Source organism: Salvelinus sp. IW2-2015, linkage group LG5 (assembly GCF_002910315.2).
Source record: "Salvelinus sp. IW2-2015 linkage group LG5, ASM291031v2, whole genome shotgun sequence".
Taxonomy (NCBI): domain Eukaryota; kingdom Metazoa; phylum Chordata; class Actinopteri; order Salmoniformes; family Salmonidae; genus Salvelinus; species Salvelinus sp. IW2-2015.
Genome location: NC_036844.1, coordinates 32,305,472 through 32,316,996, shown reverse-complemented (window position 1 = coordinate 32,316,996; position 11,525 = coordinate 32,305,472). Strand labels below are relative to the sequence as shown.

The 11,525-nt window shown below is 45.0% G+C and overlaps 1 pseudogene; it reads left to right on the top strand.

The window, feature by feature from the left end:
* LOC111963724 (alpha-actinin-3-like) overlaps positions 1 to 11,525 on the top strand; it is a 27,668-nt pseudogene that overhangs the window by 15,693 nt on the left and 450 nt on the right.

Here is an 11,525-nt window from a genome sequence, read left to right as displayed (position 1 = left end):
AAAAGCAATATTTCTTATGCATCTGCGTCTCCCACAAGAGTCAGTTTTGGTTTTAAATGCCTTCACTGTACTGTACATATCAGAGATGACATGATCCCGACTGCAGCTGCAAGTTCATTGCATTCAGATGACTCGTAATGTCACACAGAAAAGCCATTTCACACAGAAACATTTCGTCTCGGAGGGTGTTGTGTCTTCCCTTTGCTGTCCAAGAACAGACAAATCTCCTCACGAAGCTCGAAACATCTTTTGAAGCACCTTTCCCTGGCTTAGCATCGCACCTCTGTTGGATAAGGCAAATCACCATGCTCCGTTTCTAACTCCGTCAGAAATGCCTTGAACTGGCGGTGATTCAAACCTTTGGCTCTGATAAAGTTAACTGTGCGCGTGATGATGCTCATTACATGCTCCATTTTCAAGGCTTTACCGCACAACGCTTCCTGGTGTATGATACAATGATAAGCTGTCAGCTCACCTGTCGCGTTTTCCTCTTGCATCTTTTCCCGTTCTTCGCCACCAGTCCGCTCCTGTGTCCACACATCGCAGGTGCTCCGTCGGTTGTCAAACCCACGAGTTTTCCCAAGGCAGCTCCATCTCATTTACACATCTTGACACCTCTTCATACAAATCATGCCCCGTAGTTGTGCCATGCATAGGACGTAAAGCCAAAAACTCCTCTGTCACGCTTAGGCTGGATCCACTCCGCGGATGAAAATTGACAACTGGGCAATGTCAGAAAATGTCGTGCTCTCATCCACAGCCAAGGAATATGCAATGAAATCTTTTCCCTTTTTCACAAGCTGCTCCTTTAGATTGATGGACAACTGGTCTACTCTCTCGGCAATGGTGTTTCTGCTCAGACTCACATTTAAAAAGAGTTGCCTTTTTTCTGGGCAAACTTCGTCACAACTTTAATCATGCAGTTTTTGATGAAATCCCCCTCCGTAAATGGCCGGGCTGATTTAGCGATCTCTTCTGCCAAAATAAAACTGTGCCTTGACAGCAGCCTGGCCTTGTGATTTGGCTTTTTTGAACAGAGCCTGTCAGATTTGAGGCCTCGTTTTAATTCCTCTGCCTTTTGTAGCCTTTGTTCCATGTCCATATTCTTGTTTTTGTCCGCGTGTTTCGTTTCATAATGTCGTCTCAGATTATACTCTTTCAGTACCGCCACACTTTCCCACACAGAAGAACACACAGTTTTTCAGCTACCTCCGTGAACATATACTCCGACTCCCACCTTGTTTGAAACCCCGGTTCTCAGTGTCCACCTTCCGTTTTGCCATTTTTGATGGGTATCTGAAAGTTAATTTTACTGTGATGCTGACGACTGCTGTGCCAATAAATATTGAAATGAAGCAGCCTACTGCTCGGTGCGTCACCGTTGCATTGTGGGAAATGTAGTATTGGTGCGTGTAAAAGATCTGCGGGCTGCCGGCTTGCGCGGTCTGCGGCCGGTTCTAATAATAAATCAAGATCATCCCAGGGGCCGTAAAAAACCTTCTCGCGGGCCGGATGTGGCCGCGGGCCTTGACTTGACATCATATGCTGTAGAGGGTGAGAACTCTTCAAAGACACACAGCAAAACTCTAACAGTACAGTTAAGGCCTCATTCAACTATGCAACAAATTGAATAGGCATGTCTAATGGTTAGGGTTATTTCTATGATACCAAGGGCTTCTTTTAAACAAATGATCATCCTTACATCATTGTGTGTGTTCAGAGACCTCTGCTAAGGAGGGTCTGTTGCTGTGGTGCCAGAGGAAGACYGCCCCCTACAGGAATGTTAATGTGCAGAACTTCCACATCAGGTGAGCAGCTACTACCCTCTTCTGGTCACCGCACTGGCTCACAATGTCTTACAGAGATTCTGCAGCCACTGATATGGCTTTAAATCATATMATTAATTCTGAATAATCTCAATCTGCTCAATTGTTACAGGATATTTTCCTCATCTCATTGTTTTCCTGTTACACTTTCACATCCTGTGTTTACCTCTTTTTCCACAATGCAGGTGCTTCTACACCTGCATTGCTTGCTGTTTGGGGTTTTGGCTGGGTTTCTGTACAGCACTTTGAGATATCAGCTGATGTAAGAAGGGCTATATAAATACATTTGATTTGYTCAATCTCTTTTGTTCCTCCTTTTCATCTTTTGATTGATTTGTATATCATTCTCTCCATCCTTCTCCCCCTATCCCTGGGTCTGTGTCTCAGTTGGAAGGATGGCCTAGCACTGTGTGCCCTCATCCACAGACACAGACCTGACCTCAGTGATTACTCCAAACTGCGCAAGGTGCTGTCCCTGGCCCCACCACATCCCTGTGTGATTGGTCCTCACCTCCCTGATCTACACTCAGCCAGTCTCTCCATTGGCCCACACAAACATCACTCAAACAGCCCGCAACAGCGTCTCGCCCATAGTGACGTCATTTAGCAGACGCTCTTATCCAGAGCGACTTACAGGAGCAATTCGGGTTAAGTGCCTTGCTCAAGGGCACATCGTCATATTTTTACGTAGTCAGTTCAGGGATTCAACCCACAACCTTTTGGTTAATAGCCTAACGCTCTTAACCACTAAGCTACCTGCCACTCTCTGTCTATTCTGTGATGTATTTCATGGTACTTATGATTCTTCTTTGTTTTGTAAATGAACAGTGGTGAGGATGGAGGAACTGGCATAGAGAACTGAACTGTGCTGTGGCTAACATTACTGACAGTCCATTTCCGTTAAGACACTGGTTTGAAATAACAATCTCACACCTGTTCGAGTTGGTTCAGTTTTCCATTCTTGAAAACAATGGATGTTTCATTTGAATTGAATGGAACCTTAGGCCTGTAAAAAAACATACAGTAGCTGTTCCAGCATCATCTTCTTGTCATGGAGTATGGAGTATGATGATAACTAATCTAATTCAGCATCTTAGTTCTATTGTAAAGTAAACAGTTATTCTGAAGCAACATCTTTAAATCAGTATTCATTTAGTGGTGAATATAAAGAGAGCTGCCTCTACAGTTCAGCATGGCTATGAGCGTATCCTGTCTGCTCCTACAGGTACTAGTCTGCACCCTCTTATTCACTGAGACATGTCTTGTCTGTTTGTGTGTCTCTAGGATGACCCCATGGGAAACCTCAACACTGCCTTCGAGGTGACAGAGAAGTACCTGGACATCCCCAAGATGTTGGATGCAGAAGGTGAACAACCTATCTTACAGCCCTACAACAATTAAAGATACCCACATAATAAAAAATACTATAGTATATTGTGGTATAAATACTATAGTATTCACTGTAGTGTTTTTGCTGACTTTACTGTAGTATTTACTGTAGTATTTACAGTTTACTATAGTGTAAATACTGTATTAAAAGAACTGGTAGTATATACTATAGTAAATAATGTAGTGTTTTTGCAGACTGTAGTATACTGTAATATTTACTGTAGTGTTTTTGTTTTATTATCTTTGACATATAAGTGGAGGCTTTCTCCATGAGGAAACATACTGGAGAAAAACTAAAAGAGCAAATGTTCCATAACCTGTAGTTAGGTAGTTAGGTCTGAAATGATCATTCAGAGCTTCTGCTCTTTTTTATAACCACAGGGAACACAATATATGGTCTATACTTGTATTTTTTTAAATTTAACTAGGCAAGCCAGTTAAGAACAAATTCTTATTTACAATGACGGCCTATCCCGGCCAAACCCGGACGATGCTGGGCCAATTGTGCGCCGCCCTATGGGACTTCCAATCACAGCCGGATGTGATACAACCTGGATATGAACCAGGGACTGTAGTGACGCCTCATGCACTGAGATGCAGTGCCTTAGACTGCTGCGCCACTAAGGGTGCTCAAATATACTTGGCATATACAATTTTTACAATTGGCTCATTCATCCCCCTCCTCTCCCCTGTAACTATTCCCCAGGTCGTTGCTGCAAATGAGAACGTGTTCTCAGTCAACTTACCTGGTAAAATAACGGTAAAAAAAAATATATATATATAGGTTTATCACTTATGGGTGGCATAAATTGGGATATGGGGAGGGGAATCGGAAGGGTATATGCAAAATAAATACTGTAGTATTTCATTTTTTACGGACTGCACTGTTTTTGCGGACATTACTGCAGTWTTTACAAGTGTTCTTTTGCGGATAATACTGTCATATTTACTATAGTATACTACAAAATTCTACAGTARGTACTACACATGATTGAGGGATATGTCAGTGTGTAGTATTATATTATACAGTTTACTACATAATTCTATAGTAAGTACTGTAGTATTCTATAGTAAACTGTAGTATTTTTTTCATGTGGGTACAGTATTATTAAGATGGATCTTAGCTACTGACAAAACCGGACAGTTACATAAGAGTGTTTTTCAACAACAACAAAAGTAATTCCATATACAAACACACTTACAGATGCATACAAACAATGACCACATCTCATCTGCCCAGACCCACATGCTCACACCCCCATCCCTAGTGCCTGGTCACACCCCATCCCTAGTGCCTGGTCACACCCCATCCCTTATGCTTCCCTCCTAGTGCCTGGTCACACCCCATCCCTGGTCACACCACCAATCCCTAGTGCCTGGTCACACCCCCATCCCTAGTGCCTATAGCCACACCCCCATCCCTAGTGCCTGGTCACACCCCCATCCCTAGTGCCTGTCACACCCCCATCCCTAGTCCCTGGTCATACCCCCATCCCTAGTGCCTGGTCACACCCCATCCCTATGCCTGGTCACACCCCCTCCTAGTGCCTGCTCACACCCCCATCCCTGGTCACACCCCCATCCCTAGTGCCTGGTCACCACCCCATCCCTAGTGCCTGGTCACACCCCATCCCTAGTGCCTGGTCACACCCCCATCCCTAGTGCCTGGTCACACCCCCATCCCTAGTGCCTGGTCACCCCATCCCTGGTCACACCCCCATCCCTAGTGCCTGCTCACACCCCCATCCCTAGTCCCTGGTCACACCCCCATCCCTAGTGCCGGTCACACCCCCATCCCTAGTGCCTGGTCACACCCCCATCCCTAGGGCCTGTCACACCCCATCCCTAGTGCCTGGTCACACCCCCATCCCTAGTGCCTATAGCCACACCCCCATCCCTAGTGCCTGGTCACACTCCCATCCCTTGTGCCTGGTCACACCCCCCATCCCTAGTGCCTATAGCACACCCCCATCCCTAGTCCTATAGCCACACCCCATCCCTAGTGCCTGGTCACACCCCCACCCTAGTGCCTGGTCACACCCCCATCCCTAGTGCCTGGTCACACCCCCATCCCTAGTGCCTGGTCACACCCCCATCCCTAGTGCCTGGTCACACCCCCATCCCTAGTGCCTGGTCACACTCCCATCCCTTGTGCCTGGTCACACTCCCATCCCTTGTGCCTGCTCACACCCCCATCCCTAGTGCCTGCCACAACCCCATCCCTAGTGCCTGGTCACACCCCCATCCCTAGTGCCTGCCTTATTGTTTGGCCCTTAAATTGATCTATTTGTTTTTCTCGTTGCCCATGCTATTTCAATATTTCAATAAGAAATCCCCCCCAAAATTGATTGTGTTAATGATGGCGGAGTAATTGATTTCCATGTTTTTAGTATACATTTTTTCAAGATGAGTGATGAGAAGAGAATCGTCCAGCCCATTGGGTATCTCACTACACCCCCATATGCCATGTCTTGAAATATGCAGACAGACAGATTAAATGTACGTTTACATTGTAATACTTCTGACAGATAACTTCCTAGCTCCGCCCTCAATTTKCGGATTTTATAGCGTTCCCACTTAAGACATGACTCTGCCGTGGTGCTGTAGAATTTGTCAATTTTGTCTCTTGTATAATACATTCTATACATTAGTTTATACTGGATTAAGCGCACAGTACATTTTCATTAAATGTAATATTGTTACTTACTGTATGTTCCAACTTTCCCTCCATCTTGTGCCAGTTCTTTTTAAGTCTTGGTTCCAGTAGTTTATATGTTTTTTCTAAGAGATTGTCAGTTGGATATGCTCCCTGCAAGGTTTTGTATATCTTCCCTATTATATGAACAACATCCTTTTCTGACCCAAATAAGATTCCCTCAAGGTTGCTCAGATGTCCAAAAGATTTCAAATCTAACTTTTAAGTTGCATGTACTTGAAACTATCTACATTGATCAGTCCAAAATGACTTTTTCATTATTTAATGGAAATGAATGTATTTCCTGTAACCAAGTCATTTACGGGTTCTATGCCTTTAGGTTTCCATGTGGACCAATTTATCGATGAATTCTGAACAGCTATCCAAGGATTGTTCCATATGGTTGTGTTTTTAGGGAGTGATATTGGTTCATTCTCTTCCATATTGTTATAGTATTCTTAACTATGAAGTTCTTTTATTGTCTGAACCAAATAAGAGAAAACATTTCTAAATATTTCTTTGCATATCTTTGGCAATCTTTTTAACCTTTTCTTTACATTTTAGATATTGTGAACACGCCAAAGCCCGATGAGAAAGCCATCATGACCTATGTGTCCTGCTTCTATCACGCCTTTGCTGGAGCAGAGCAGGTGAGGCTTCCCCACTGACCACCATTCTACATAGCCTTTCCCCTCTGACCTCTGTTCTTGTGTCCTAGGCCGAGACCGCTGCCAATAGGATCTGCAAGGTGCTGGCTGTGAACCAGTTTGCCCTGTTCTGGTTCCATTCAAAATAATGTCTCTGTGTTACGATGGCTTCAGTGCGTAACATATCTGCACTCCCCCCTCCACCTAGCTGCTGGGGTGGATCCGTCGCACCATCCCCTGGCTGGAGAACCYCGTGGCGGAGCAGACCATGCGCACCATGCAGAAGAAGCTGGAGGACTTCCGTGACTACCGTCGCATCCACAAGCCTCCCAAGGTCCAGGAGAAGTGTCAGCTGGAGATCAACTTCAACACCCTGCAGACCAAGCTGAGGCTGAGCAACATGCCCGCCTTCATGCCTTCTGAGGGAAAGATGGTGTCGGTACGTTCCCCACAGCCACCCCAGTGATTCTGACTTTCACTCTCATTACCATCATCTGGTCAAGTCTGTTATGTTCTCTATTCACTGAGCCCCTGGTTTCTCTTGGACCTCTGTCTCCTCTCAGGACATTGCCAATGSCTGGAAGGGTCTGGAGCAGGTAGAGAAGGGCTATGAGGAGTGGCTGCTCACTGAGATCAGACGCCTGGAYAGACTGGACCACCTGGCTGAGAAMTTCAAGCAGAAGTGTTCCCTGCATGAGTCCTGGACCTCAGGTGTGGGAGATGAGGACGGAGACTCTCAATTATCTCAAAAAAAGTGGAGGGTTTGTGTTAAGAAGGTTGTAAAAACCCTCCTTTAAACTTAGTTTGTGTAATAATAGATGTAAGGTATTTCTACTTTATGTCAATGTGTGTCCCTGTGGTCTTCAGGAACTGTGGAGCTGCTGTCCATGAAGGACTATGAGTCAGCCTCTCTGTTGGAGATCAGGGCTCTGATGAGGAWACACGAGGCGTTTGAGTCTGACCTGGCCGCCCACCAGGACAGAGTGGAACAGATCGCTGCCATCGCCCAGGAGCTCAAGRAAGGAGAGATGGAGAGAGTGCGAAAGAGAGCGCCAGAGAAAGAAATTAGATGGAGAGTGACAGAGACTGAAAGGACTGATGGAATGATATAGATATAATGAAAGAAAGACTGATGGAATGAAAGAGACTGATGGAATGAAAGAGACTGATGGAATGATAAAGATAGATAGAATGAAAGAGAGAGTGAGAAATAGAAATGAATCACCCTTCTTTTTAATGGTCTAAAATCACGCTCTAAGGGAATGCTACCTCCAATCTCATTTTTTTCATGTCCTACTGAGCTGGACTATCATGACGCTGTCGCCATCAACGCCCGCTGCCAGGGCATCTGTGACCAGTGGGACAACCTGGGCACTCTGACCCAAAAGAGGAGAGACTCACTTGAGGTACCCTGGAGACAGACAGATGTGACCCTATTTAAAACCTCCATATGACTTACTGACCTCTACATCATTTATCCTACTTACACAAATAGGCTTCAGATGTTATGTCCTTTTATTCAGCTTCCATACAAGTTTTTAGTTTCCAGTTGATAACACTAAATGTGTGTTTTTTCAACGTATGGAGAAGCTGTGGGAGACCATTGACCAGCTGTACCTGGAGTTRGCCAAGAGAGCAGCTCCCTTCAACAACTGGATGGATGGAGCCATGGAGGACTTACAGGATATGTTCATTGTGCACAGCATTGAGGAGATCCAGGTAGGAGGCAGAGGGAGGGGACATGATAGGAGGGTGGAGGGTAGCTAGTTTGTCATCCTCATTAGATGTATTTATTATTGGCTGATCATATTCTTCCTCTCTTGTTCTCCTCCTCCTCTTCCTCAGAGTCTGATTACAGCCCATGACCAGTTCAAGGCCACCCTACCAGAGGCTGATAAGGAGCGCATGGCCACCATGGGCATCCAGYGTGAGATTGTGAAGATGGCTCAGACCTATGGTATCAAGCTGTCAGGAGTCAACCCCTACACCGTCCTCTCCCCCCAGGACATCACCAACAAGTGGGATGCTGGGAGTACATGTCCATCTCTTAGATATTGTCTYCTCAGGGAGTGAGATGACAAACATTGAACAACTCAATGAAACAGTGCTTTGGTTATCATTCAGTCTGTAACACTGGTCCATAAGGATACATCAAGCTCCAGGTCCAGTCATCAACTTTGTACCTCCTTTGTTAAACTTTGTAGAGATTTGATCAGCTTTGCRCGTCCTTTATCTGTGGTGTGCAGGCGAAACACTTGGTGCCCCTCAGAGACCAGATGCTGCAGGAGGAGTTGGCCAGGCAGCAGTCCAACGAGAGGCTGAGGCACCAGTTTGCTGCKSAGGCCAACATCATTGGACCCTGGATTCAGACCAAGATGGCGGTASAGTAACACCCGACAGCTCCCACTCCAACTCACTCTTCATTAGATTATTCCAGAGTTGTTTATAACTGTTCAAGTATATCCTCTCAAGACAAAGTCAATGAATCCTGGTATTAACACAACTGTTATGTGATGTGCATATATGTTTTTATTGATTTTATGGAACCCAGGGCTCCCTGGAAAACTCAATGCTTAATGAGTGGATTATCCTGGCTAAATAAATACAATTAAATGAATGAATGGTGTTCCTCTGTAGCTTCGTTGGTTGAGCATGGCATTTGCAATGCCAGGATAGTGGGTTTGATTCCGGGGACCACTCATACGTAAAATGTATGCATGCATGACTGTTGCTTTGGATAAAAGTGTCTGCTAAATGGCATCTATTAACATGATATTATTGATGAAGTGTCATTGTACTCTGTACATGTCCCACTAACACAGCCCCTCTCTCCTCCTGTAGGAGATCAGCCATGTGTCTGTGGACATCGCCGGCTCCCTGGAGGAACAGATGAGCAACCTGAAGCAGTACGAGCAGAACATCAACTACAAGTGTAACATCGACAAGCTGGAGGGAAACCACCAGCTCAGCCAGGAAGGACTCATCTTCAACAACAAGCACACCAACTTTACCATGGAGGTACTGCCACAGGGTTCCCCTCTCTCTTTCTGTCTCTCTGTTTCTCTCTCTCTGTCTGTCTCTCTGTATTTCGCTCTCTGTGTCCTTCTGTCTGTAAAGTCTTCAGATTCAAATCCTGTATTCTCCTCATCTCAGCATGTGCATGTGGGCTGGGAGCAGCTCCTGACCAKCATCGCCCGCACCATCAACGAGGTGGAGAACCAGATCCTGACCCGTGACTCCAAGGGCATCAGTCAGGAGCAGCTCAACGAGTTCAGAGCCTCCTTCAACCACTTTGACAGGGTAAGACAGAGCTTGAGCTCACCTGTCAGTCATCTTTCATATCTTTCCAGTCCATGTGGTTTAGTGATCTTTGTTTTTCCTTTGTAGAAGAGAAATGGCATGATGGATCCAGACGACTTCTGTGCCTGTCTCATCTCCATGGGCTTTGATCTGGTGAGTGGGACTGCTTTAGGACCCAGTCATTTGGGGCAATGGACATACGTTGGTTTCCAATCAGGTAATTAGAGTGGTTTGCTATATTTCACGTTGCTTATTCATTTGTCTGTTTCGTGATAGTATGTGCATATTATTTTTGTAAAAGTTGTTACTAAATAACCCCTACCTCTTGGTCCCTGTTGATGTGTGGCCTCAGGTGAGGTGGAGTTTGCACTCGCTCAGCATTCCTGGTGGATTCCAACAAACACACGATGTTGTTGTCAACATATGTACTCTGTGCCACTTCATTAACAGACTTTAAATGAAGATGTTCATAGCTGAGTGACACGAGCTACACGTGTGATGTAGCTACGATGGATTCGTCGAGAACAAAGCCGGAGCTTAGACACGTCGACGAGCGTAGCGAACATGCTATGTGATTGTAGTGTCATTTGGCCGAAAAGTGGAGGAGTTTGAGGCGAATGTAAATTTTATTGCTCACTTTAACATAGTTACTGTAAACTCCGTCGGCTATCACAATTATAAAAAGTTAAACTACAGCTTATATTTATGCACACCAATAGGTTGTAAAGGGGGTGTGATATAGGATATGATGGTGTAGATATATAGGTGGATATGTGTTAAACATTTTTTGAAAATAATCCAAAACATGAAAAAGAAGCGTTTCTGATGGGTTGACTTTGTAGAGTCCTGAAGCCTCTTTTTCAGTCTCTCGGGCCCCCGCTTTGATGCACCTGTACTGACGCTGGCTAGTAGCGATAGTGAACCAGCGCAGAGCATTGGCGAGTTCGGATGTTGGTGGTGGGGAAGTGGGATCTTTGGATTGTTTTTTGGGTAGGCTGCCACGTCTATTGTTGGGTTCGAACTAACTGCGGTATTCAACCGCGAAACTAGGAGAGGCTTCCACTGTTATCGTGCTCAGTTGAGACGGGACTGTCGCCTTCCTAGTGTGACGCACTTTGTTGACCTATAGATATCTTACTTAGTTTCTCTCTAAGATGCATACGAGTACGAGGGGAGTCGTGAAATCTTAAATAACATAAACCAACCAAATTTTCAACCACGAAACAATCTCACATTGCATAAATCATCTAACATTTATTCATGTTAGCGAGGACACACTTACTCCTCCCAATAATTTTCTACAACTCCATCACAAAGACCAATACTCATTGACAATGAGGACATTGGCAGTCGGGGAGGATGTAGTTGTTCCTTTGATCGGCATTTAGTTGACTGTGTTCTGGTCATGTAACAAGATCTTTCAACAATGTAAGGATTCCTAACCTCATCAAAGAAGACGTTCCCACTGTCAACTGCGTTTATTTCAGCATAACTTATACAGTGTAAATATTTGTATGAGCATAAGATCAACAACTGAGACATTAATGAACATAGTTCACAGACATGTACTAACAGAAATGGAAAAATGTGTCTGAACAAAGGGGGGGGGGGGGGGGGGGGGTCAAAGTAACAGCAGTATCTGGTGTGCACTTTGCTGAATTAAGTATC